General features: G+C 41.9%; 1 protein-coding gene and 1 long non-coding RNA gene across 7 annotated transcripts in view; one reads left to right on the top strand and one right to left on the bottom strand.

The window, feature by feature from the left end:
* Positions 1 to 27,881, top strand: part of KAZN (kazrin, periplakin interacting protein) — a 563,135-nt gene that overhangs the window by 277,970 nt on the left and 257,284 nt on the right. The gene's annotated exons all lie outside the window — the stretch shown is intronic.
* LOC130294386 (uncharacterized) lies at positions 318 to 19,718 on the bottom strand. 3 transcript variants are annotated; one of them, XR_008848479.1, is made up of 8 exons: positions 19,569 to 19,718; positions 12,722 to 12,882; positions 4,821 to 4,953; positions 4,582 to 4,722; positions 3,707 to 3,948; positions 2,980 to 3,179; positions 2,374 to 2,556; positions 318 to 601 (listed from the first exon to the last, which is right to left on the bottom strand). It is a non-coding gene; the product is annotated as an uncharacterized LOC130294386 (long non-coding RNA). The 3 variants fall into 3 exon arrangements; XR_008848480.1 differs by having other exon boundaries at positions 2,454 to 2,556; XR_008848481.1 differs by having other exon boundaries at positions 2,980 to 3,085.

The following is a 27,881-nucleotide window of genomic DNA, read 5'->3' as shown; positions in this document are numbered from 1 at the left end:
CTGTACGGATGCTTTTTAGAATGAGTGCCTTCCTCTCTGCAAATGAAATATAGATCTACGAGGACATCGCCAGATTAATCGTTCACGTTAATGCATCGCCGAGAAAGAAACAATAAAGTCTCAATTAACCCCTGCCCTTCGGGGGTTCTAAACTAATTATTGTCTGAGACTGAACAATTAAGTGACCTCCCAGATGTCACCCCCGAGGTGGCACCGGCCCAGGCGCAGGTTCTGATGTCATTAACATTGCAAAAAAATATTTTGAGAATGAAATAGATTTATAGCGGAGAATTAGCATTCATTACATTTGCCACCAATCAATTCTTTCTAATCACGGCGGAGATAGGAGATGACTTTGTATTTTATTGCGCGCGGTGTAAATCACGCTATTTTGCATTTTTATAACGTATTGCACCACGGCTCTCTGGAGAGGTATGGCGTGTGCCCTGCATACTGTTACACCAGCCAGCTGGAATATTCTCCTCTAGGCATACATGCTAATCCTTCAGCCTGAACCTGAAACTGCAATAACAATTCGTGTTTCTCTTTGTAACTTGAAAAGCGGAGTGCCCTCCAGCAGTGATTGATCTCCATCTGATGCCTGAAAGGGAACCATGCGAGAAGAAGAGCAGCGCTTGTTAACCCTTCATGGAACAGTGAGGTGTTAATATAGAGGTCACATTTATTCACAACTTTCAGACTCTATCTGTGTTTCCCAACCAGGGAGCCTCCAGCTGTTGCAAAACTACGACTTCCAGCATGCCTGGACAGCCGGGAGGATGAGAGGACGCTATTGAGTGGGATACATGGGGGAGCGGACAGTAATGAATGAGACACAGGGGGAGGGAAATGAGGGGACAGTAATGACTGTGACACAAGGAGGAGAAGAGGGACCACTAAGGACTAGGACACATGGGGGGAGATGGGGGACACTAATGACTGTGACACAAGGAGGTGATAAGGGACCACTAAGGACTAGGACACATGGGGGGAGATGGGGGACACTAATGACTGTGACACACAGAAAGAGAGGAGTGGACACTAAGGACTGTAACAGACAGGGCGGGGAAAAGGGAACACTAATTACTGTGACACACAGGGGAGATGAGGGGACACTAATGACTGTTACACACAGGGGGAAGATGAGGCAACACAAATTACTGTGACACACAGGGGGGTGAGGGGACACTAATGACTGACACACAGGAGGGGATGAGGGGACACTAATGACTGTTACAGGGGAGAGATGAGGGAACACAAATGACTGTTACACACTGAGGAGAATGAGGGGACACTAATGACTGTGACACACAGAAAGAGAGGAGTGGACACTAAGGACTGTGACAGACAGGGCGGAGAAAAAGGAAACACTAACTACTGTGACACACAGGGGATATGAGGGGACACTAATGACTGTTACACACAGGGGGAAGATGAGGCAACACAAATTACTATGACACACAGGGTGGTGAGGGGACACTAATGACTGACACACAGAGGGGGATGAGGGGGAGACTAATGACAGACATACAGGAGGGGATGAGGGGACACTAATGACTGTTACAGGGGAGAGATGAGGGAACACGAATGACTGTTACACACTGAGGAGAATGAGGGGACACTAATGACTGGGACACACAGGGGGAAGATGAGGCAACACATATTAATGTGACACACTGGGGGGGGGGTGAGGGGACACTAATGATTGACATACAGGAGGGGATGAGGGAACACTATTGACTGTTACAGGGGAGAGATGAGGGAACACAAATGACTGTGACACACAGGGGAGATGAGAAGACACTAATGGCTGTGACACACTGAGGAGAATGAGGGGACACTAATGACTGTGACACACTGAGGAGAATGAGGGGACACTAATGACTGACACACTGAGGAGAATGAGGGGACACTAATGACTGTGACACACTGAGGAGAATGAGGGGACACTAATGACTGTGACACACTGAGGAGAATGAGGGGACACTAATGACTGTGACACACTGAGGAGAATGAGGGGACACTAATGACTGTGACAGAGAGGCAGATGAGTGGACAGTAATGACTGATCATATCATGTTGCGTAGAGACATCACGTTACGTGACGTGCAGAATCCTGGCTCCTAACTTTTTTTTTTGCAAAACTACAACACCCAGCATGCCTGGACAGCCTTCGGCTGTCTGGGAATGCTGGGAGTTGTAGATTTGCAACAGCTGGAGGCACATTGGTTGGAAAACACTGTTCTAGGTGATTGGTATTTCGATAGTGAGCGGCTTATTGATGGACGGATGCGACCCCCAGAATGAAGCCCACTGGGCTCTGCTCCTATCACAGTCCTGCAGTCTGTCACTGCCCATTGACTGTCTACTGACCTGAAGGCGGTTGTCACTTTTGAAGCCCATTCTGTTTACTGTAACCCGATGGTGCCGAACTGGAAGGAGGATTTTCATACCTGCAGCTTTCAGGTAGCAGAGTCATCCATAAACATGACAGCCAAATTATAAGCTTGCATTAGTTAACATGCTCCCATACAAGCCGCGGCCTTCTGCTCCTTCCTGTTTGGATGAAAAATGGGCACAGCTTTAGACCGCAGTGACGCTGCCGACACAATGAAAAATCCATGGATTTATTTCAATGAGCCCGTATTGAAAATTACCACTGTATTGGTGAGGGAGAAGAGCGCCCCCTACTGCCTTTCCCCAAATCCCCCCCCCCCCCCCCCCCCCCCCCCCCCCCAGTGACAAAAATCCGCTCCTTATCTGCCTGCATACTGCTTTTATACAGGGGCACACCGAGAGTATTTGGCACCTATAGCCGATCCAATTTTTGACTGCTCCCTTGAAGTAGCCCATAAACCACCCAGTAGCCAGTAATGCCCCCAGTAGCCAGTATTCCCCCAGTAGCCAGTAATACCCCTCCCCCCAGTAGTATCCTCATACCCACAAATATAATATAAAACAAAATATAAGTATACTTACCTCCTCTCCCACACAGAAAAGCAGTATCCAGACTGTTCCTTCTTTTGTTTTCCTTTCGTTGTCATGGCATGCTGGGAGTTGTAGTTTTGCACCAGCTGGAGGCTCCCTGGTTGGAAAACAGGGGAGAATTGTCTTTCATAACTTCTTTACAACTGTGAAAAACAGCCATTTTTGCCACCTTCCTTCACAGGTTGTTAATGCTTAAATAGAGCAAAAAAAAAATTACAACAAAAAAAAGCAGATTAGTACTGATTCTAAAAAAGTCAGGTTAACTCGGCTAACATATTATTGCAATACTTGTTTGTAAACTATATTCTCCCCAGGAGCAAAAGAAACATGTGTGGTGGCTAACTGGGGTGATGGTGTGTATTTAATACTGGTGGGGTGATGTGACTGGAATAGAGTTTGGGACACCAGAGTAGTGTTGACCTTCACACTCCAAGGGTAGTAGCTTCCTGGGCCAAGCGCTGAGGTAAGAATGACCACAGATGCAGGGTTAGGGAAACTACTAAATTTTACTCTGGAATTTCAAAAAATATACAGGAATAGTCTAACAGTTAGTGCAAGGCACTTTAAGGCACTATTGAACTTGTAGTCCTCGCTGACTGACTAGCTTCTTGCTTGCTGAGTTATGTTTTAGACTGACCTAGATTTGACTGTGTAGCTTGTATGAGACTTCTAAACCCTGACTCTGCTCTCCATTTAGGAATCCTATATGAGGTCTTACCACCAGATTTACACAGTAGATTTATGGACCGGAGTTGCCCGAGACTTTCCATCTCCTCTTTTTTGCAAATTAGGTCTGTGGGCTCTCTTGGCTCTTCTTCCCACTGCATACTGGAACAGCAACTGGATTTCCTTAGGCTTGTCCTCCAGACTAACTAGCTCCTCCCAGTCTAGGAAGACTTAGGGGAACAGGGCAGCAGCCTTGATTGGCTGAAGCAGACATGTGATCCCCTCAGCATTCTCCTGCACAAACAAGTTATCTCTTTAAGGTACAAGAACATAAAAGTGCATTGACCATACATTACAGTGCAATAAATAATACATTTAAACCTGAATAGTGGGCAAGGAGCAGACAGGTTAGGTGACATCCACCTGACAGAACAGGACGACAGGTGTGTTTTTTAGGGGACCCAACCTGGAACACACTATGCCAATCTCCTGAAGCCCCAGCAGTGATAGACTGTTCCTCCTCCCAAAACACCTCTCTATGCTCCCACACACTAATGTCTTCTCTCTACTATCTATTCTCTGCACGTGCCTGCAGGACAGTTGAATCATACTCTACCATGACGTTGGATCTGTGACAGGATGTTTAAAAGTCCCAATCAATCTCCACAGCCCAAGAGTTACATGATCAGAAGATGTATAAGAAGTCCCATAGACTTGCATAATAATATTTCCAGTACCTTGATGGTAAAGTAGGATTTAACTATCCACACATTCATACGTTGAGCTTTACACATGTAGGGCGGCGTAATTCCAGCACTGTGTGACTGTGTTATTTATGGACATTTGTGCAAGAAATATAAGAGGCATGCCATAGTAGAGCTAAAAGAAAATGAAAGAAAATTCTGAATAATAATAAACGTTAAATACCCTGTGGACCTTCTGTCTGCTGCTCTACTGATGCTGTCACCGACCTGGAGGAGGACCGTGCGGACCCGGCATACTCACGAACACCACCTGCCCTTACTTTCCTTTCCTCTCCCCTTTTTCTGTCTTTCTGGAGAGACTGTTCTGCATATGTTATTTAATACTGGATGTTTATTGCTTGTTGTTATTATTGGAAAATAATAAAATCTTATTTTGAAAAAAAATAAAATAAAGTTAAATACCCAGGAACAAAGACATATCTGGCAACCACGAAAAATAAATGTGAATTTATTAATTTCCCATTCAGAAGAAGCATTCCTCCAGATTCCGCTCCGGTGCAGACATGATCTTGACCTGAGATCACTTATCCAACTGCTATAGATAAAAAGCGACTTAATTAAAATTCTGTCAATTTATTTTGCAGTTATAAAAACCTAAAACACAAAAATAAAAAAAATAATAATATATACAGTTTATATACACTGAGTTTAGTAGTATGGCTTTTAATCCTTCATTGGGATCTTCTGCTGTGTCCTATCTGATGCAACCGGGGATTTTGAAGTGAAACCTCCTGCGCAAGTCTATTAAATCCACATAAATCCTCTGCAAAGCAGCTTAATTCACTCTTATCTCACGAGCGAACGGCATTTAGATAGAACAAAATGAAAAAAAAAAGGGGAAAATAAACCCAAACCTCACTGCAAAACAAATAGAACATTATCTGGAAAAATAACCCATAAAAGATGATGCCGGGTAGAAGTACAGTGAAACCTCTTTCAGACGACCACCCTAATGGTCTTACAAGGGGGGTGGTCTTTTAGAGAGGTTTCACTGTATACTACTTATATTTATAGTTATAATAGTGATAGTAGTATTATTCAATACATCTCACCTAGTTAAAGGGGTTGTCACACCTTTACAACGTATTCCCTATGCACAGGATAAGGGATAGGTGTATGATCACAGGGGTCTGCTGGGACCCTCCTACGATTTAGAGAACGATCTAGAGACCGGGGTCCTAAGTCTCCCACGCTGCAAATGATGTTTGGTTGCATCCGTTTTTTAAGAAAAAAACATATACGTTTTTAACTTTTCACTCCATTATGAAACCGTACAGGATGCAAAACAGACACAACCTGATGCATCTTTTGGCATACGGTATTCAATGGAGTCAATTCATACGGATTTCAATATGGTTCCGTATGGTTTTCAAATTGAACACGTATACGGGAACTGTACTGTAAAAACGTGGTGTGAACCCGGCCTTAGTCAGACTAGTTCCATCCAGACTCCTGAGCACAGCTAAGTCAGGTGTGCTGTGTCGTGTGTCCTAAGCTGAGGCCTATTTCAGTTCACTACTGGTTATCCTACAAGTGTCACTCGTGGGAGGATTACATGACCCTGCAGAATAGTCTACAGTGCCTTGGAAGGACCCTATTAACCAGAACCACAAATTTTACAGTTCCGTCCGGTAAAAGGCACCACAAGTCTCAGAACGGCAACAAGGCTCGCAAGGGGTATGCTGCACTCTCACACTCTGTTTGTGTTTTACCAACTTCACAAGCTCAGTAAGCATAACCTGATGTCGTTGTGTTTATTGACCCATCGTGTCTGGCCCAGGAAGACTGCTTCCCACCTTCGGACCATGGATCGGATAAATGGTGCCCTGACGTCATAAAAGGAACAAGGCACGTCTACTAACAACCAGTGGCTGCCACAGTAGCGCTCAGCTATCTACGGCGAGACAGTGGCAAACCCCTTCATAGTAACATAGTTCAGAAGGTTGAAAAAAGACCAGAGTCCATCAAGTTCAACCTATAACCCTAATGAATCCCAACTGAGTCGATTCAGAGGAAGGCAAAAAAAAAAAACTCATACTAGAGGTAAAAATTCCTTCCCGACTCCAAATATGGCATCAGAATAAATCCCTGGATCAACGTTCTGTCCCTATAAATCTAGTATACATAACCTGTAATGATATTATTCTCCAAAAATGCATCCAGACCACTTTTAAATTAAATTAATTTAAATTTACAGAGTTCACCATGACACCTCCCCTGGCATAGAGTTCCATAGTCCCACTGCTCCTACCCCCGTCTGTTCTGGTGTAGAAACCTTCTTTCCTCTAGATGTAGAGGATGCCCCCTTGTTATACAGTCCTGGGTATAAATAGATCATGGAGAGATCTCTGTACGGTCCCTGATATATTTATACATAGTTATTAGGTCGCCCCTAAGCCTTCAAATGAGTTGTCTCATCAGGACATCAAATATTTCACTTATCTCCTCATAGTATATGTATGATCTTTCACCATGTAAAGATCTTTTTTGGTGAGGATTTTTACCATTTTGGCTTTTTTAAGTGAGTGTGTATTCACTCACTCAGGATTATGATGTTTCAGATGAATCTTCTTGGGCGCACTCCTAAACATCTCACAATCTCAATACGTGTGATTTGCATTTTCCAACTTGGCCATGACGTCACAAGCCTCCGGCGCTGCACCCGACGCTCTAAATGAATGCCAGGTGCAGCAGGGAGATCGGGGGGCTGCCCAGCGGCGGGACCCCCGCAATCAGACATCTTATCCCCTATCCTTTGGATAGGGGGGTAAGATGTTTAGGGGTGGAGTACCCCTTTAAGGACATGCTAGATGGAATAAGTGAAAACCAAGGACAAATAAAGAAACAGCCCCTGTACCTGCTATTGGGCCCTATGAGAAGGGCACAACTCAAGTTGGCACTAGTCGCTCTCCCGATGGGCATTGAGAACATGCAAAGGCTGTAACATCTGTCAGTCAGATTTACTACCATTCCAGTCCATGTTGTCCGGAGGAAGGTTACAGTGGTAGGAACACAAGGAGGGGCCCCTCTATTCTATAATAAAGACCCTCGCTCCCCACACCCCCCCCACACTCCACCGCGCACATCAACAAAACTGAGGACGCCAACATCAGCCTGGAGCCTGTTCTGACCTCATGTAAATCACATCATCGGGTGTACTAACTATTGTGTAAATATGCAGATTCCATGATTAAACATTCATGAGGGCCATTAGAACTCCCCCGGTTGCTGTATTTGCATAGTAATGCGATATTAACTAATGTGGTTTTATTAAATCCACAACAAATTTTTAGACTTACTTTCCCTGCGCTAAATAAATTGTCCCCAAAAAGTTGAAGATGTGATCAACCACCTGCGGCACGGAGACTTATACCATTACAATGGATGAATAATTTATTACAGAAACAAATGTGATTTTTATCCCCAAATAGACACTGTGGCACTCATTTACAAAGCTGAAACCGACACTTTTTAATCAGGTTTTTGGACAAAATTTTAGGCGCACGCCTGTGCAACAATCGTGCGCCTGAAAAAAAGCAGACAATTTCAGAAATCACTCTGTGTGTTTTAGAATTCCCTACGCTAGGGCGTGGCTTCTCCAAAAAGGGGCGTAACCCGACATTTTCCAAGAAACCCACAGTTTATTGTCCGAAACCCGACAAAAAAAAACAGAGAAGCGGGATTTTAGAAAGGATGGTGTAAAAACTGGTAAAATGGAGTGTTTTTTCCCAAGCATAAATATTATGGTTAATATGCTTAAATAATGCTTGTTCGACTTTAATTACTTGAAAGTAATTAAGTTATTGTTCTATATATTTGTCATTATTACAGATTATTTATTTCATTTTCATTTCATTGTTCATTATATTTTGTTTATTTTCTATTAAATATTTGTTAAATATTTATTTATTAGATATTTATTATTTATTTATTATCTTATTCATTTCATTAATATTGTCTATTTTATTCATATGTATTGTCTTATTCCTTATTTATTGCTTTTTTCTACTTATTTCATATATATATCTTATATCTCTAATTTAATCAATATTGCCACATATTGCCTTGATTCCAATGAGTAATTTTCATTTATCCTCATTATTTCCTATCTAATTAATAAATATTAATATTGTCTCCATTAAACATTCTTATATTTCCCTATCTATCTACTGTCAGCCATTTTCTCTCCCTCTCCTTCTTATCTGCATCATTGGTGCCTGCTGCCTCCTCTGATCTCTTCCTGTGACGCAGTGTTTCTTCGTGTGTCATGTGATCGGCACTGTGGTGTGGTGCGGTCTCTCGCTCGCTTCTTTCAGTGCCTCCCACTTGTTAAGGGACTAAAACTAATGGGACAGAATAATAATCATAAATCAGACTTTCACTTTTTAATACTTGGTTGCAAATAGTGTTGAGCGGCATAGGCCATATTCGAATTTGCGATATTTCGCGAATATATGGACGAATATTCGTCATATATTCGCTAAATTCGCATATTCAAAATGTTCGCGTTTTATTTTCGCATATGCGAAAATATACATATCCGAAAATGTACATATGCGAGCCAGTCTCACACAGTAGTATTAGAGCCTTCTTTACACCACACAAGCTGGAAGCAGAGAGGGATGATCACTGTGATGTGTACTGTGGAAAAAAAATGAATATTGGTAATTGCGAATATATAGTGCTATATTCGCGAATATTCGCGAATTCACAAATATGCGATATTGGCGAATAAAATTTGCATTGTGAATATTCGCGAGCAACACTAGTTGCAAATCCTTTGCAGTCAATTACAGCCTGAAGCCTGAAACGCATAGACATCAGCGGACATTACTGGGTTTCATCCCTGGTGATGCTCGGCTCCCTCTACTGTCTTCAGTCAGTGCTTGTTCCGGGGGCATTTTCCCCTTCAATTTTGTCTTCAGCAAGTGAAATGCTCAATCGGATTCAGGTCATGTGACTGACTTGGCCATTGCATAACTTTCCACTTCTTTCCCTTAATAAACTCTTTGGTTCTTTTGCAGTTTGCTTTGGGTCATGGTCCATCTGCACTGTGAAGCGCCATCCAATGAGTTCTGAAGCATTTTTCTAAATATGAGCAAATAAGGTTTCCCGAAACACTTCAGAATTCATCCTGCTGCTTTTGTCAGCAGTCACATGATCAGTAAATACAAGAGAAGCAGTTCCATTGGCCCCATACATGCCCCCGCCATGACACCACCACCACCATGTTCACTGATGAGGTGTATGCTTAGGATCCTGTTCTTCTCCATACTCTTCCCTCTGGTACCAGTTGATCTTGGTCTCATCTGTCCATAAGATGTTGTTCCAGAACTTGGAAAGCTTTTTTAGATGTCATTTGGCAAACAATAATCTGGCCTTCGTGTTTTTGAGGCTCCCCAATGGTTTCCATCTTGTGGTGAACCCTCTGTATTCCCTCTGGTGACGTCTTCTATTGATGACTCTGACACATATCCACCTACCTCCTGGAGAGTGTTCGTCATCTGCCCAACTGTTGTGAAGGGGGTTTTCTTCACCAGGGAAAGAATTCTAAATTTAGAATTGTGTCGATGTCCCAATATTTATGGACCTGACAGTATCTATCATCTATCTATCTCATATCTATCTATCTCATATCTATCTATCTATCTATCTCATATCTATCTATCTATCTTCTATCTATCTATCATCTATCTATCTCATATCTATCTATCTCATATCTAGAAATCTATCTCATATCTATCTATCTATCCCATATCTATCTATCTATCTATCTATCTATTATCTGTCTCATATCTATCTACCTCATATCTATCTATCTATCTATCTCATATCTATCTATCTCATATCTATCTATCTATCTCTCATATCTATCTCATTCATATCTATCTATCTATCTATCTCATATCTATCTCATATCTATCTATCTCATATCTATCATCTATCTCGTATCTATCTATCTATCTACACAATGCAAATAGATGCAGCAAACCACGTAGTTGCAATAGAAATGGTAGGTTTATTCCATAATGTGCAAAAGAATATGTTTCTTGGAAAGAAAGCCAGTGTGAGACTGGTGAAACATAGTCTTTTGCACATTATAGAATAAACCCATAATGGATATGCGGCACCCCAATTCATGATTTTATTATCCCTGGATGTGCTGCTTTTATTGGTAATTTATCTATCTATCTATCAATTTATCTATCTATAGTACAAAAGCGAAGCGGCACAGTCCCCATGGTAAAAAAAAAGACGGGTACCAGCAGTAAAATTCATCCTGGGTCCAAAGCTGTAGAGACATATCAAACATAAGCAAAGGCTGCAGCACTCCAAGGCAAAATTGGTGATGAAAAAAAGTGTTTTATTCCATCCAATAAGGTGCAACATTTCGGTCGCCCAATGCTGCAACGTTTCGGTCGCCCCTGAAAATGACTGCATTGCTATCTCTCATATGTACCTAATATCTAAGTAATATCTATTTTGAGCTCATATAGCTCGCTGCTGGCCCGGCTGGCCAACAGGGCGAGCTGCCGAACCGGGATAGGGGCAGGAGGACGACCCGGCACAACAAGCACCGGCTCTGCTCGGGGGGCCCCGGGCCAGCTTGGGGAGCCAAGCAATAGATAGATGAGAGATTGCTATCAATCTCTCCTCTATCTTCTGTGTCTACAATAACAATACAGATGCTCTGCAGCCATTCATCACCATGAGGATCTAATAGGATATGGTGTCTGGCAGCTCCATATACCCCAGTGATGTGTCCTATGTGCGAGGGGGGGGGGGGGGTGACTGGACCAAGATATTATTTTGGATCCTGATATCATTTTCATATAATGTAGAAAAGGAGATTAGAATCCACAATGTTGTTCCTGCTTTAGCGCCACAAATCGTTTGCAGAGCACAAAGAGCTGGAGGGAGACAATAAGATCTCTAATAAGACACAATTGGAATCATTAGAACAGGAGGCGAAGGGACCAACATCCGTCCCCCCGGACTGACGGCCATGAGATCTGATCCCACGTCTTCACTAACCTTGTTAACTGGAGTGTCACAGCGAATTACATTGCTCTTCATATACTTAAATGCTCATTCTAAGGCAGTGTTTCCCAACCAGGGTGCCTCCAGCTGTTGCAAAACTACAACTCCCAGCATGCCCGGACAGCCTTCGGCTGTCCGGGCATGCTGGGAGTTGTAGTTTTGCAACAGCTGGAGGCACCCTGGGTAGGAAACAATGTTCTAAGGTGAAGTCTAAATGTCACGTTCAGTTATTAAAAGGGTACTCTGATGGAAAGCTTTTCGTTTTTTTTTTTCTTAATCAACTGGTGCCAGAAAGTTAAACAGATTTGTAAATTACTTCTATAAAAAAATCTTAATCCTTCCAGTACTTATTAGCTGCTGAACACTACAGAGGAAATTCTTTTTTTTTTCTGAACGCAGAGCTCTCTGCTGACATCACGAGCACAGTGCTCTCTGCTGACATCTCTGTCCGTTTTAAGAACTGTCCAGAGTAGGAGAAAATCCCCATAGCAAACATACGCTGCTCTGGACAGTTCCTAAAATGGACAGAGATGTCAGCAGAGAGCACTGTGCTCGTGATGTCAGCAGAGAGCTCTGTGTTTCAAAAAGAAAAGAATTTCCTCTGTAGTATTCAGCAGCTAATAAGTACTGGAAGGATTAAGATTTTTTTTTTAATAGAAGTAATTTACAAATCTGTTTAACTTTCTGGCACCAGTTGATTAAAAAACATAAATAAATAAATAACATTTTCCACCGGAGTACCCCTTTAACATGGTGATAATTCTTAAAGAAATCACTCTTCCTATAGGCCTGAGTTAGGTAACCACCATGGTGGCCATGCCCAGCTGATCAGTAGGCAAACTTCCACCAATCTGATACTGATCGCCTATCCTTAGGGCCGGTGCAAGGATTTTTGTCACTCTAGGCAAAAGCTAATTTTGCCGCCCCTTGACTCCGCCCATTGGTCCACCCTTTGACATGCCCCACCTTACTACTAGGGTGACACACTGTAACCAGCCCCCTCCTCATGTAATTAGCTTACTACTGGAGTGACACACTGTAACAAACCTCCTCCTCATGCTGCTGGCTGAGAGAAGACGCTCTAGGCCGCTGCCTATTTTGCCTATAGGCAGAGCCGGCCCTGCCTATCCTAAGGCCATCCTTTAAAGAAGGTCTCTGGGACTATTATTATTTATTTTATTTTTTGTTTTCGCATTTATAGTGCAGCATAGGCTATTATTAGAAAATATTGTAGAGGGTTCGAATGTATGCCTTCTGCTTACCTTTTATTGTTGTTGTGGCAGGCATGGGATAGGCTCCTTTTTGGTTTGCAAGTGCACAATGATGTGGGTTCTGTAATGCAGCCTACATTTCCCATGAATCCTCTTGGCTGAGAATTAGATGTTTGATCACTCCAGCTGGTCATCTCATCAGGCTGCTGGTGCTGAAGGTTACACGGGTGAATAAAATTTAAAAGTGGGTTGAGGTCAGTTCATACTGTGCAGTTTTCAGGCATTTTTTTATTCAAAGTCTTTTAGAGAAATATTGCCATGAGGAGAAAGTCATGTGACCTATAAATTCAATTGAGGTTTTTTTTTTATGAAGATCTAACGTCTTTAGGCTGTGTTCACACGGTAAATTTTTACAGCAAATTTTTTTAGCAATTTTTTTACAAAAGTTTTTTACAATATTTTGCACAAATGTTAAATTTTTACTGCAAATTTTTTTACCAATTTTTTTTTTTTTTTACTATTTTTTACCATATTTTGCACACTTGTGGTACAATACGTAAATTTTTTCCCATGATTTGGGGAAAATCACAGCAAAGACAGGAAAAAGAAACAAGATGGGTTGTGTATAACTAATATATATCCTGATCCCATAGAGATAGCAGCAGCAGTATACAGATCTGGGTGGGAAGGGGTCTGGGAGCTAGCAGGAGGGATCTGGTAGGTGATGATGTCATTCTGTTGCTCACAGGAAGTCATAGTCAGTACTGACATCCTGTTGTGACCCATAGGCCCTAAAATAAGAAGAGTAAAAATGGTGATCACATGACCAAGTTACAGTAATGAAACGTACAGATGCAGCTGTGCTGGAATAAAACAGACGGCGCTGTAGGACTAGTGATGGGGATAGAGGCAAAAACAAAAGGGGAGATTTAGCAAAACCTGTCCAGAGGAAATGTTGCTGAGTTGCCCATAGCAACCAATCAGATCGCTTCTTTCATTGTTGAAAAGGCCTCTGCAAAATGAAAGAAGCGATCTGATTGGTTGCTATGGGCAACTCAGAAACTTTTCCTCTGGACAGGTTTTGATAAATGCTTCTCTGGGTTCACTAGGTTAATTTGGGCCACGCTGATAGTTCTTTCCATGGGTCACGCTGGAGTCAGATTGTAACATAGCCCCATCCCGGTGACAATATTGATAAAGCTATCATTGAATGCTGCCTTATGGGTAGGAATATATTCATTATTCCCTGTGATCATTTATAAGACAGTGTGTCAAAGTAAAAAAAATAAAAAATAAAAACCTTCCATTGTTATAAGGTATCACAAGCCGTGATATAATCGGAGCTGACGTCGCCCTGAGGCGTTGTCTACTGTGAATACATTTATCATAAATTATTGACGGTCTTCTATGTCTTCTGGATCTTCTATCAAGTACAAGTAGACGGTTAAAGGGGTACTCCAGTGAAACCAACTGAATCAACTGGTGCCAGAAAGTTAAACACATTTGTAAATGACTTCTATTTAAAAATCTTAACCCTTCCAGTACTTATTAGCTGCTGTATGCTCCACAGGAAGTTGTATTTCTTTCTGGATTTCTCTTCTGTCTGACCACAGTGCTCTCTGCTGACACCTCTGTCCATGTCAGGAACTGTACGGAGCAGGAGCAAATCCCTACAGCAAACCTAGTTCCTGACATGGACAGAGGTGTCAACAGAGAGCAATGTGGTCAGACTGAAAAGAACTCCAGAAAGAAACACAACTTCCTGTGGAGCGTACAGCAGCTGATAAGTACTGGAAGGATTAAGATTTTTAAACAGAAGTAATCTACAAATCTGTATAACTTTTTGGTACCAGTTGATTTAAACTGGTACCCCTTTAACCTCTTAAGGACGCAGGGCGTATGGATATGCCCTGCATCCAGTCCAGCGATCTGCGGCGATTCCGGGTCAATCGGGTCTCCAGTGACCCGGTGACCCGGAATTACTGGCTGTTCGGGGCCGTCTCTGACGGCCCCGAACAGCCAGAGCCTGCAGGGGTGAGGTGGCACTGGTGCCACCTCACGATCGCCCTGATTCGTCGGCCGGATTACCGGCCGACCAATCAGGGCACCTGCTGCGGGCGTCACTCCCGCACCCGCTCCGCCCCTCTTCCGGAGGGCGTGAGCGGGTGCGGGAAGACGACCCCGGGTGCTGGGGACCCCAATCCCCGGCGTCCATGTTGGGATCGGGGCCCCAGGAGCGACGGCGGCGGCGAGGGACAGTCCAGCGATGAAGCAACAGCAGGAGGTGAGTTAGAGCCTCCTGCTGTTGCTTAGCAACAGCTCCCAGCATGCAAAAAGGGCATGCTGGGAGCTGTAGTTATGCAACAGCAGGAGGCAGACCACCACAACTCCCAGCATTCCCTTATGGGCATGCTGGGACTTATGGTTTTGCAACAGCTGGAGGCACATTATTTCTATGGAAAAGTGTACCTTCAACTGTTGTATAACTACAACTCCCAGCTTGCACAAACAGCTAAAGTGCATGCTGGGAGTTGTAGTGGTGCATCTGCTGGTTGCATAACTACAACTCCCAGCATGCCCGTTTGCTGTCGGTGACTGCTGAGAATTGTAGTTTTGCAACAGCTGAAGGCACACTGGTTGTGAAACTTAGAGGTTTTTTTTTTTACCTAACTCAGTGTTTCACGACCGGTGTGCCTCCAGCAGTTGCAAACTACAACTCCCAGCAGTCACCTTACATCATGCACCGTACATGCTGGGAGTTGTAGTTTTGCAACAGCTGGAGGCACACTGGTTTTGAAACACTGAGTAAGGTCACAAACTTCTTGATACATAACCAGTGTGCCTACAGCTGTTGCAAAACTAAAACTCTCAGCATGTACAGTCTGTCAGCGCATGCTGGGAGTTTTAGTTTTGCAACAGCTGGAGGTCCCCCCCAATGTGAATGTACAGGGTACACTCACATGGGCGGAGGCTTACAGTAGGTATCGGGCTGCAAGTTTGAGCTGCAGCAAATTTTCTGCAACAGCTCAAACTGCCAGCGATAAACTACTGTGAACCCCCCGCCCGTGCGACTGTACCCTAAAAACACTACACTACACTAACACACAAAATAAAATAAAAAGTAAAAAACACTACATATACACATACCCCTACACAGCTCCCCTCCCCTCCCCAATAAAAATTAAAAACATCTGGTACGCCATGGTTTCCAAAACGGAGCCTCCAGCTGTTGCAAAACAACAACTCCCAGTATTGTCGGACAGCCGTTGACTGTCCAGGCATGCTGGGAGTTTTGCAACAGCTGGAGGCCCCCTGTTTGGGAATCACTGGCGTTGAATACCCCTATGTCCACCCCTATGCAATCCCTAATTTAGGCCTCAAATGCGCATGGCGCTCTCACTTTGGAGCCCTGTCGTATTTCAAGGCAACAGTTAAGGGTCACATATGGGGTATCGCCGTACTCGGGAGAAATTGGGCTTCAAGTTTTGGGGGGTATTTTCTGCTTTTACCCTTTTTAAAAATGTAAAGTTTTTGGGAAAAGAAGCATTTTAGGTAAAAAAATTTTTATTTTTTTTACATATGCAATAGTCGTGAAACGCCTGTGGGGTATTAAGGTTCACTTAACCCCTTGTTACGTTCCCCGAGGGGTCTAGTTTCCAAAATGGTATGCCATGTGGGTATTTTTTGCGGTCCTGGCACCATAGGGGCTTCCTAAATGCGGCATGCCCCCAGAGCAAAATTTGCTTTCAAAAAGCCAAATGTGACTCCTTCTCTTCTGAGACCTGTAGTGCGCCAGCAGAGCACTTTTCACCCCCATATGGGGTGTTTTCTGAATCGGGAGAAATTGGGCTTCAAATTTTGGGGGGTATTTTCTGCTTTAACCCTTTGTATAAATGTAAATTTTTGGGGAAACCAAGCATTTTAGGTAAATTTTTTTATTTTTTTTTTACATATGCAAAAGTCGTGAAACTCCTGTAGGGTATTAAGGTTTACTTTACCCCTTGTTACGTTCCCCGAGGGGTCTAGTTTCCAAAATGGTATGCCATGTGTTTTTTTTTTTGCTGTCCTGGCACCATAGGGGCTTCCTAAATGCGGCATGCCCCCAGAGCAAAATTTCCTTCAAAAAAGCCAAATGTGACTCCTTCTCTTCTGAGACCTGTAGTGCGCCAGCAGAGCACTTTTCACCCCCATATGGGGTGTTTTCTGAATCGGGAGAAATTGGGCTTCAAATTTTGGGGTGTATTTTCTGCTCTTACCCTTTTTAAAAATGTAAAACTTTAGGGAAACCAAGCATTTTAGGTAAAAAAAAATTAATTTTTTTTTACATATGCAAAAGTCGTGAATCACCTGTGGGGTATTAAGGTTCACATTACCCCTTGTTACGTTCCCCGAGGGGTCTAGTTTCCAAAATGGTATGCCATGTGGGGTTTTTTGCAGTTCTGGCACCATAGGGGCTTCCTAAAGGTGACATGCCCCCCAAAAACCATTTGACGCTCCTTCCCTTCTGAGCCCTCTACTGCGCCCGCTGAACAATTAACATAGAAATATGAGGTATGTGCTTACTCGAGAGAAATTGGGTTTCAAATACAAGTAAAAATTTTCTCCTTTTTACCCCTTGCAAAAATTCAAAAATTGGGTCTACAAGAACAAGCGAGTGTAAAAAATGAAGATTGTGTATTTTCTCCTTCACTTTGCTGCTATTCCTGTGAAACACCTAAAGGGTTAAAACGCTTACTGAATGTCATTTTGAATACTTTGGGGGGTGCAGTTTTTATAATGGGGTCATTTGTGGGGTATTTCTAATATGAAGACCCTTCAAATCCACTTCAAACCTGAACTGGTCCCTGAAAAAAAGCGAGTTTCAAAATTTTGTGAAAAATTGGAAAATTGCTGCGGAACTTTGAAGCCCTCTGGTGTCTTCCAAAAGTAAAAACTCATCAATTTTATGATGCAAACATAAAGTAGATATATTGTATATGTGAATTAAAAAAAATTATTTTGAATATCCATTTTCCTTACAAGCAGAGAGCTTCAAAGTTAGAAAAATGCTAAATTTTCACATTTTTCATCAAATTTTGGGATTTTTCACCAAAAAAGGATGCAAGTTACCATAAAATTTTACCACTAAGTTAAAGTAGAATATGTCACGAAAAAACAATCTCGGAATCAGAATGATAACTAAAAGCATTCCAGAGTTATTAATGTTTAAAGTGATAGTGGTCAGAATTGCAAAAAATGGCCGAGTCCTTAAGGTGAAAAAGGGCTCAGTCCTTAAGGGGTTAAGTAAAAGCAAACAAGAGGAAATAAGTGATAAAATAGATATAATTGTTCTTGTGTTGGGATCCTGGGCGCCACGTGCCTGGTGTAAAATATCCCACCCGAATTTACGGTGCTTGGGGCATTGGCTTGTTAGTTTTCTCTGCTTTCAACTTGTAAAATTGGCCGTACATGTTACTTGGTCCAATCACTATGTGCACATGTACGCAATGATCTCTTAGGGTCTATTCACAAGGCAGAATTTCCCAATTCTGCCCCAAATTAAAGCCCATAGACTTCTATGGGATTCCACACTCCCATTCACACTTCTGAATTTCTACTTGCGGAATTCCGCTAGTGGAAATTCAGAATTGTGAATGGGAGTGCGGAATCCCATAGAAGTCTTTGGGGGTTATTTATTAGTGTGGTTTTTTTTTTTTGTTGTTGTTTTCTTTTTATTTTCTTTTTCTTTTCTTTTCTATTTGCAGGTTTTTTTTTTCATTTTTTTTTTTTTCGTTTTTTTTTGCTTAGTTCCAAAATCCGTCCTTTTCAACTTTTGGTGTTGCTAGACCATTTGCAGTGGTCACTAATTTATTACCCGTGTGTTTTATGATTTTTGCGCAAATTTTGCCGCAACTGACGCAAAAAAAAAATTTCTAATCTAGACCACCTCCTGACCAGGTTTAAAAAAGATTACTACTCCCGTCTGTTTGCCAAAAAAAAAAAATCATCAGCCAGAGCGAAAGAGAGGGAGAGAGAAAGAATAAAGAATAAAGAACGTTTAAAGACATAAAAAGTTAAAAATAAAAAAAAACGTGCAAGAAAAGTAAAGCAGTTGTCCATATGAAACAATCAGATACTGTATATTTTTTAGGGAACAAAAAAGGAATGGTAAAGATGTAAGAAACAATAAGATTGTTAACAATTCATGAGCCCAAGTTTAAAAAAAAATATCCAACAAGGAGATGATAACAAAATAAAAAATAAAAAGGTGAAAGGTAAAAAAAAAAAAAAAACTGTTCAACTAAAACCTCCGTTTCTCGATCACTAAAGTTTTTTTTTTTCCTCCTGGCCTGCGGCAAGGTAAACCACTACTCATTTGTGAGGGAGACTCTCTTTGCAGACCTTCTTTTAGACATTAGAGGGGTACTCTGGTGGAAAACTTTTTTTTTTTTAATCAACTGGTGCCAGAAAGTTAAAGGAGTACTCTGGTGCAGAGTATTCCTGCTCCGTCCTGCCCGGGCTGCAAAATAAATGAAAATGAACCATCACTCACCTTCCTGGGTTCCCGCGGAGCGCCACTACAGCTGATCGGTCCTCCGGTCCATCCTCTTCATACTTCCGGGTGTAACGAAGCGTCACATGGTGCTCAGCCTATCGCCGGCCGCCGCGATGTTCTGCCTCGGCCCATAATAGGCTGAGCGCCATGTGACGCTTCGTTACACCCGGAAGTATGAAGAGGATGGACCGGAGGACCGATCAGCTGTAGTGGCGCTCCGCGGGAACCCAGGAAGGTGAGTGATGGTTCATTTTCATTTATTTTGCAGCCCGAGCAGGACGGAGCAGGAATACTCTGCACCAGAGTACTCCTTTAAACAGATTTGTAAATGAAATACAATAAAGAGCACATACGTGCACTCACCGCATAGCAGAGACAGTCAAGCCTGGAGGTCCGGTGGCGAAGACGGGGTGCCGGGTGTCGGCATCGGCGCTGGTATGTGTCGCTCGGAGGCTAATGTGGATAAATGTAAGGTTATGCACTTGGACAATAAAAACAAAGGGGGAGATTTATCAAAACCTGTGCAGAGGAAGAGTGGTGCAGTTGCCCATAGCAACCAATCAGATCGCTTCTTTCATTTTCCACAGGCCTCTTTAGAGGCCTGTGAAAAATGAAAGAAGCGATCTGATTGGTTGCTATGGGCAACTGCACCACTCTTCCTCTGCACAGGTTTTGATAAATCTCCCCCAAAATGTATCATTATGTGCTAAATAATAAGACATTATGTAAAACTACAACTGAAAAGGACTTTGGGGGACTGGTGGACGGTAAACTCAACTGTAGTGATCAGTGCCAGGCAGTGGCTGCCAAGGCTAATAAAGTCATGGGATGTATGAGGAGAGGGATAGAGGCTCAGGACAGGAACATAGGGGGAGATTTATCAAAGCCTGTCCAGAGGAAAAGTTGCCCAGTTGCCCATAGCAACCAATCAGATGGCTTCTTTCATTTTTAACAAGGCCTCTGCAAAATGAAAGAAGCGATCTGATTGGTTGCTATGGGCAACTGGGGAACTTTTCCTTTGCACAGGTTTTGATAAATCTCCCCCATAGTGTTACCTCTGTATAAATCATTAGTCAGACCCCATATGGAGAATTGTGACCAATTTTGGGCCCCTGTATAGAAGAAGGACAGGGCCGAACTGGAGAGGGTGCAGAGGAGGACAACAAAGATAATTGATGGTATGGGAGGATTACAGGACCGGGACAGGTTTTCAAGCTTGGGGTTATTTCGTTTGGAGAAAAGACGTCTTAGGGGGATCTGATCACAATGTACAAATATATGGATGGACAGTACAGAGATCTTTCTAGTGATCTATTTATACCTAAACCGGTAACCATGACAACGGGGCATCCTCTACGTCTAGAGGAAAGAGGGTTTCACCATCAGCACAGACAGAGATTCTTTACTGTAACAGCAGTGAGACTATGGAACTCTCTGTCCTATGATGTTGTGATTAGTGTTGCTCGCGAATATTCGCAATTCGAATATTATTCGCGAATATCGCATGTTCGCAAATTCGCGAATTTCGCGAATATAGCGCTATATATTCGTAATTACGAATATTCGTTTTTTTTTTTTGTTTTTTTTTCTTCTCAGTACACATCACAGTGATCACCCCTCTCTGCTTCCAGCTTGTGTGGTGTAAATAAGGCTGTAATACTACTGTGTGAGACTGGCGAGCAAATATTCGCATATGCGAATTTGCACACATGCGAATTTTCGCGCATGTTAATTTTTTTGTATGCTAATTTTCACATATGCAAATTTTCGCATACGCGAATTTACGCATATGCGAAAATAAAACGAGAATATAACGAATATGCGAATATTCGCGAATATATGACGAATATTCGTCCATATATTCGCGAATATTCGCGAATTCGAATATGGCCTATGCCGCTCAACACTAGTTGTGATTAGTGTTGAGCGCAAAATATTCGAATAGCGAATATCAGCACTTCGCAATTTCGCAAATATTTAGAATATAGCAAAATATATTCGTTGTGACTAACATTCGTTTTTTTTTGTTTGTTTTTTTCACAGTACACATCACAATGATGCGTTCTGTGTAAATAAAAAGTGATCATCCCTCCCTGCTTCCAGCTTGTGGTCCAAAGGAGGCGACTATGTGAATAGGTGAAAATTCGTGAATATGGTCACTTCCAGAGGACACTGATCCCTCCCTTCTTTTAGCTAGTGGGCCAATGAGAAGGAAGCAAATACAGTTGTCAGAGGTTAGCAACATCCCTAGCAACCAATAGGAAAGTAGTTAGTTGAAAGATATAATCGCGCATGCGCATTTTGCAAATTTCATTACGAATTTTGCATGAAAAAAAGTGAACGAATATGCGAAATTCACAAATAAAGGACGAATATTCATCCATATATTCGCAAAATATTGCGTATTCGAATATGGCCTATGCTGATCATCACTAGTTGTGATGACTGACTCAATAAACAAGTTTGAAGGGGGCCTTCATGTTAAAGGGGTACTCCGGTGGAAAACAATTTCTTAAATCTTACAGATTTGTAAATTATTTCTAATTAAAAATCTTAATCCCTTCAGTACTTATCAGCTGCTATATACTAGAGATGAGCGAATTTACAGTAAATTCGATTCGTCACGAACTTCTCGGCTCGGCAGTTGATGACTTATCCTGCGTAAATTAGTTCAGCTTTCAGGTGCTCCCGTGGGCTGGAAAAGGTGGATACAGTCCTAGGAGACTCTTTCCTAGGACTGTATCCACCTTTTCCAGCCCACCGGAGCACCGGAAAGCTGAACTAATTTATGAAGGACAAGTCATCAACTGCCGAGCCGAGAAGTTCGTGACGAATCGAATTTACTGTAAGTTCATTCATCTGTACTGTATACCACAGAGGAAGTTGTATAGTTCTTTCCTGTCTGACCGCAGCGCTCTCTGCTGACACCTCTGTCCATGTCAGGAACTGTCCGGAGCAGAATAGGTTTGCTATGGGGATTTTCTCCTGCTCTGGACAGTTCCTGACATGGACAGAGGTGTCAGCAGAGAGCACTGTGGTCAGACTGGAAACAACAACTCAACTTCCTGTGTAGCATACAGCAGCTGATAAGTACTGGAAGGATTAAGATTTTTAAATAGAAGTAATTTACAAATCTGTTTAATTTTCTGGCACCAGTTGATTTAAAAAAATAAAATAAAAAACGTATTTCCCGCCGGAGTACCCCTTTAATATTTTCTGCAAAGAAATGTGCATAGTGAAAAAAACTGTGAATAAATAAGTAAACACTTAGGGGGGGGGGGTATTTATCAAAGGATTTATGTGTTTTTTTTTTTTCATGTAACTTTGGCGCAATACTTAGGCGCATTGTCTTTTTGCGCCAAAGTTTGGCGCATCTTCTCCACTGTCATTTTTACAACTTTCTCAAAATCACAGGGTCCTGTGTGTGTGATTTTAACTTTAGTCAGTAATTCATCATTTGCGCCAATCAATCTTTGGCGCAATTTTGGCGCAAATACCGTTTTTTTTTGGCGCAAATCCCCGCCAAGAAATTTTGCACATGGAAAACACACTTAGCAATGTCAGAAAAAGTAAAGGCGTCAAAATACATTAAAAATATTTTTTGGGGAAAGCAGCGACGCCTCCAGGGCTGCTCAATACTATCCTGCGACATAGTTGTCTCTGAGGAACCTTCACCCTCCGTTGAGCCGGCATTGGACATGGCCGCACAGGTTCAGGAAAGGTAAGAACTAAAGCAGTGGTCTCCAACCTGCGGACCTCCAGATGTTGCAAAACTACAACTCCCAGCATGCCCGGACAGCCAACGGCTGTCCGGGCATGCTGGGAATTGTAGTTTTGCAACATCTGGAGGTCCGCAGGTTGAAGACCCCTGCACTAAAGTAAAAAAAAAAAAAAGCTACCCAAGTTGAAAATAAAATCCATTTCACATGATATATATATAAATAAACGCCACAAAAGAAAATAACTCCTGTCGCTTGCTGATATACTGCAGGAGGGACGCCAAAATGGCCGCTCTACAGGGTAAAATATGCGTCCTCTCTGGCGGTAAGTTCTGTGTAAAAGGCGCTGTGGACGGCTGATTTCAACATTTGCGCCAAAATTACTAACAACTTACACCAAATGATAAATTGGGTGCATGTCCACGAAAACCAAAGTGAAAAAAAAAAGGGTAAAAAGAAACGGTCAACAGGCAAAATTGATAAATACCCCCCCAATTTATTAAAATTAGGATCTTCCATCAGGCTGTGTTCACACGGTGCAGTTTATTGATGTTTTTGATGCATTTTTCCCATGATTATCATGAAGCAATGAAAAAAATAGAGCTGTCGTGCACCAATTTTACCAAAATCTCAGCAAAATGGTATAAAAAAAATACACCTTTATTTTAAAACCTTTACCATAAAATATGTTTCTAGTTCCCTAGTTAAAGGCGCATGTTCCGTTTTTTCCGAACATACTGATACCCAGGGCTTTTTATGAATTAATTCCCGTTATAGGCACAAAATGGCGGCCTCCACTAGGTGAGGCGTTGGGAGCCCTTCAGTATAATCATTACTAACAGATTCTTTTCCTTGTTCTGCTTATTTAGTGAAAAGAATCAGCGTAAAAAACACCAAATACCATGAAGACCGACATAATGCGGAATGATCCTGTAATAAGCGCAAAAAATGTACTAATGTTCCAGACTCCTCACAGAATCCCATCCTGCCCTGTCATCTAGATAATCTCACTTATTGTAATCTACTGCATAAATGTATCCGCCGAGCAGAGCCGACACTGGATAAGGGCAAATGGAGCAGACAGGCTGACAGCAAGGCGGATGTACAGAGCAAATAATGAGGGCAGCAGAGCCGGGTAGTGGGGGCGCACACTGCTTAGATTTACCTACTGACTATTATTATGTTATGTATATCTGGGGTTTATAAGTAACAATGTATCGGTTTGAATTCATATGAATTGTAAATATTTATCTATTTAAAATTTGATAAATATGAGATAGATAGATAAATAGATATGAGATAGATATGAGATAGATAGATAGATATGAGATAGATAGATAGATAGATAGATAGATATGAGATAGATATATATGAGATAGATAGATAGATAGATAGATATAAGATAGATAGATAGATAGATAGATAGATGATAGATATGAGATAGATATATATGAGATAGATAGATCAATAGATATGAGATAGATAGATAGATGATAGATAGTTATATAGATAGATCAATAGATATGAGATAGATAGATAGATAGATAGATAGATAGATAGATAGATAGATGATAGATAGGTATATAGATAGATATGAGATAGATAGATAGATCAATAGATATGAGATAGATAGATAGATGATAGATAGGTATATAGATAGATATGAGACAGAAAGATAGATATGAGATAGATAGATAGATAGATATGAGATAGATAGATAGATATGAGATAGATAGATAGATAGATATGAGATAGATAGATAGATGATAGATAGGTATATAGATAGATATGAGAGAGAGAGATATGAGATAGATAGATTTGAGATAGATAGATAGATATGAGATAGATATGAGATAGATATGAGATAGATAGGAGATAGATATGAGATAGATAGATATGAGATAGATAGCATCTATATACTCATGTTTTATCTATATCTTTGTGCTAGCAGTGTGCTGCTGTATTCTCCTGTTGCTGTATATTTAGCCCAGCAGCCTGCACCTGTAAGCCAGGTCCATATAATAGTTTTGAATCAATAGTGCTGGCCAACTTATTCTTTGGTTAGATAGATAGATAGATAGATAGATAGATATGAGATTTTTCTGTAGTAGTTATTGTTCTGCAGCAGAGTTTTTTCTGTAGTAGTTATTCTTTTTGTTCTTATTGTTACATGGTGTAACATTTTACGTTGCTGTTTTGCATACCCCCCACTGCCCTGGCCTCCTGCTCCTTATGGTTAATTTAACATGAATATAGGCAACGGCCACAGCCCGTCCTCAATGCCGCCCCTTCCCCCATCCATATAAAATGTGCTAGTCACAATGTCCTAATTTGAAGCCCCCTCTCCCATCTCTGAACTCCTGCGTCTAATCTGACTTCCCATCTCGGCGCGGATGTCAGGGGAGATAATCGCACGGTCCTGCTCTCTTAGCAACAGTGTTATTACGTGAGAATGATTATTCAGTGAGATGAGTGAAAACGCTGCCATCATCTTCAAGACGTCTTCTCTACTTTAGGACTTTAAGAGAAAAACTTAAAGGGCTTCTATAATTTTACACAGAATAGGACATCTTCTTCTTCTCTTTTTAATGTATATAATTTGGGCCAGAATTCCCTCCCTATGTATTGATTTTGGGGCCTCCTGCGGCTTTAAAGGTCAGGGGAGGGAGGCACTGCTTGTTCGGATATGGCTCATCCATACAAGATAGCGAAGTGGTCTATGGCGTGTACTGACAGCTGGGAGTGTATAATGCCAGAAACTATAGGACTCTATGGAGAAACCCTGGGCGGGTCCCACCTGGTGTCTCTTCTTATTACTGACAAACAAGGAAGGATTCAACGGGTTTGAGGGTAAAGACACCTTGATCTTGAAGGTCGCCTCTTACAAGAGTCTAAGGGTACGTTCAGATGAGCGGATTTTCCCGAGTATTTTGCCTCAGATCCGCCGCTAAAGGACCTCTATATGCTGCCTTTACATGTGCCTGCTCGGAGCGGCAATACGCCGCTATGAGCAGACACACTGCGATCTGCGAGTCGTCGTGCGCATGCGCAGTATACTCGCACATCATGGCAGCTCTTGGCCTAGCTCATTGAGCAGGGGGAGCGGCCGCGATGTGTGCAAGTACACCGTGCATGCGCAGCGACTCGCACATCGCTTCAGTGTGTCTGCTCATAGCGGCGTATTGCCGCTCCAAGCAGGCACATGTAAATGCACCATGCAGAGGTCCTTCAGCGGCTGATCCGCAGCGTAAAGTACGCTGTAAATCCACTCGTCTGAACGTACCCTAACATGTCTGTCCAAGGATGAGAGGATGTGATGACTTCAACCATCTCTTGTAATAACAGCCACAATGGTTTTCACCAATATTATCAGGCACAGTTATAATTAAATGTACTCCAGTGGAATTTTTTATTTTATTATTTTTTTTATCAAATAAGTAAATTACTTCTATATAAAAAATAATCTTAATCCTTCCAGTACTTATTAGTGGCTGTATGCTACAGAGGAAATGCTTTTCTTTTTGGATTTGGACAGCAGAGAGCACTGTCAGCAGAGAGCACTGTGGTCGTGACAGAAGAGAAGTCCAAAAAGAAAAGCATTTTCTCTGTAGTATACAGCCCTTAAAAAGTACCTGAAGGATTAAGATTTTTTTTTTATAGAAGTAATTTACAAATCTGTTTAACTTTCTGGCACCAGTTGATATAAAAAAAAAAAATAATTCCACCGGAGTACCCCCTTAAGGTGGTTTTGCCATAAGAAGTGAAGGCATCTCGCTAGAGTCTGACAGAAGGGACTATGTTGTAGTTTACTATTGGCATAATAGGTGCTAACAGTGATAATGCCAAAGGTCAGATTCAAAATGATCATGAAGTCTTGGCACAACCTAGCACAGTGTTGCCCAACCAGGGTGCCTCCAGCTGTTGCAAAACTACAATTCCCAGCATGCCCAGACAGCCTTCGGCACACTGGTTGGGAAACACTGACCTAGCAACATGTTGTCACTTCTTAGAGGGAACAGCCCTTCGAAGGGGTTGTATGGTTTAAAAACCAAGGGCAAGGGCACCTATCGAAATACTCTAAACACAGGTTATTAGATCACTTCTTTCATTTAATTCCAATGGCCCCAAAGCTGGAGTTTTTATAATTACGCCCATTTCTCCTTGTAAAAGGGACATGTTACGATCACCCCCGTCAGGTACCGCATCAATGCAAATGAGGCCCGAAAACTCCATCTCATTTGTTCTACTTTCATGAACTTCAGGCATATGTTTTATCAAACGGGGAGACCCCTTAAATCAACTGGTGCCAGAAAGTTAAACTGATTTGTAAATTACTTCTATTAAAAAATCTTAATCCTTCCAGTACTTATTAGCTTCTGAATACTACAGAGGAAATTATTTTCTTTTTGGAACACAGTGCTCTCTGCTGACATCATGACCACAGTGCTCTCTGCTGACACCTCTGTCCATTTTACGAACTGACCTGAGCAGCATATGTTTGCTATGCTATTTTTTCCTACTCTGGACAGTTCCTAAAATGGACAGAGGTGTCAGCAGAGAGCACTGTGCTCGTGATGTCAGCAGAGAGCTCTGTGTTCCAAAAAGAAAATAATTTCTTCTGTAGTATTCAGCAGCTAATAAGTACTGGAAGGATTAAGATTTTTTAATAGAAGTAATTTACAAATCTGTCTAACTTTCCGGCACCAGTTGATTTAAAAAAAAAAAAAAGTCTTCCACCAGAGTACTCCTTTAACTATCCCAATAGAATGGAAATGTACTGAGAAACAAGTAAAGGTCTTATAGTTTTATCAACATGCAACGCGCGCACCTGATCGTGTACACACACACTCCATGCAGCATGTAATGTATTGTCGCGTCAGAAGTGTCTCTGAACCTAATCTAAGACTCTGGACTTGGCGTAAGAAACTACATCAATTGTAGAGCCCACAGCGAAAGT

The sequence above is a fragment of the Hyla sarda genome, chromosome 10 (genome assembly GCF_029499605.1).
Source record: "Hyla sarda isolate aHylSar1 chromosome 10, aHylSar1.hap1, whole genome shotgun sequence".
In the NCBI taxonomy this organism is placed as follows: Eukaryota; Metazoa; Chordata; class Amphibia; order Anura; family Hylidae; genus Hyla; species Hyla sarda.
Note: the sequence above shows the minus strand (reverse complement) of the source record. Positions and strands in the feature narration are given on the sequence as shown.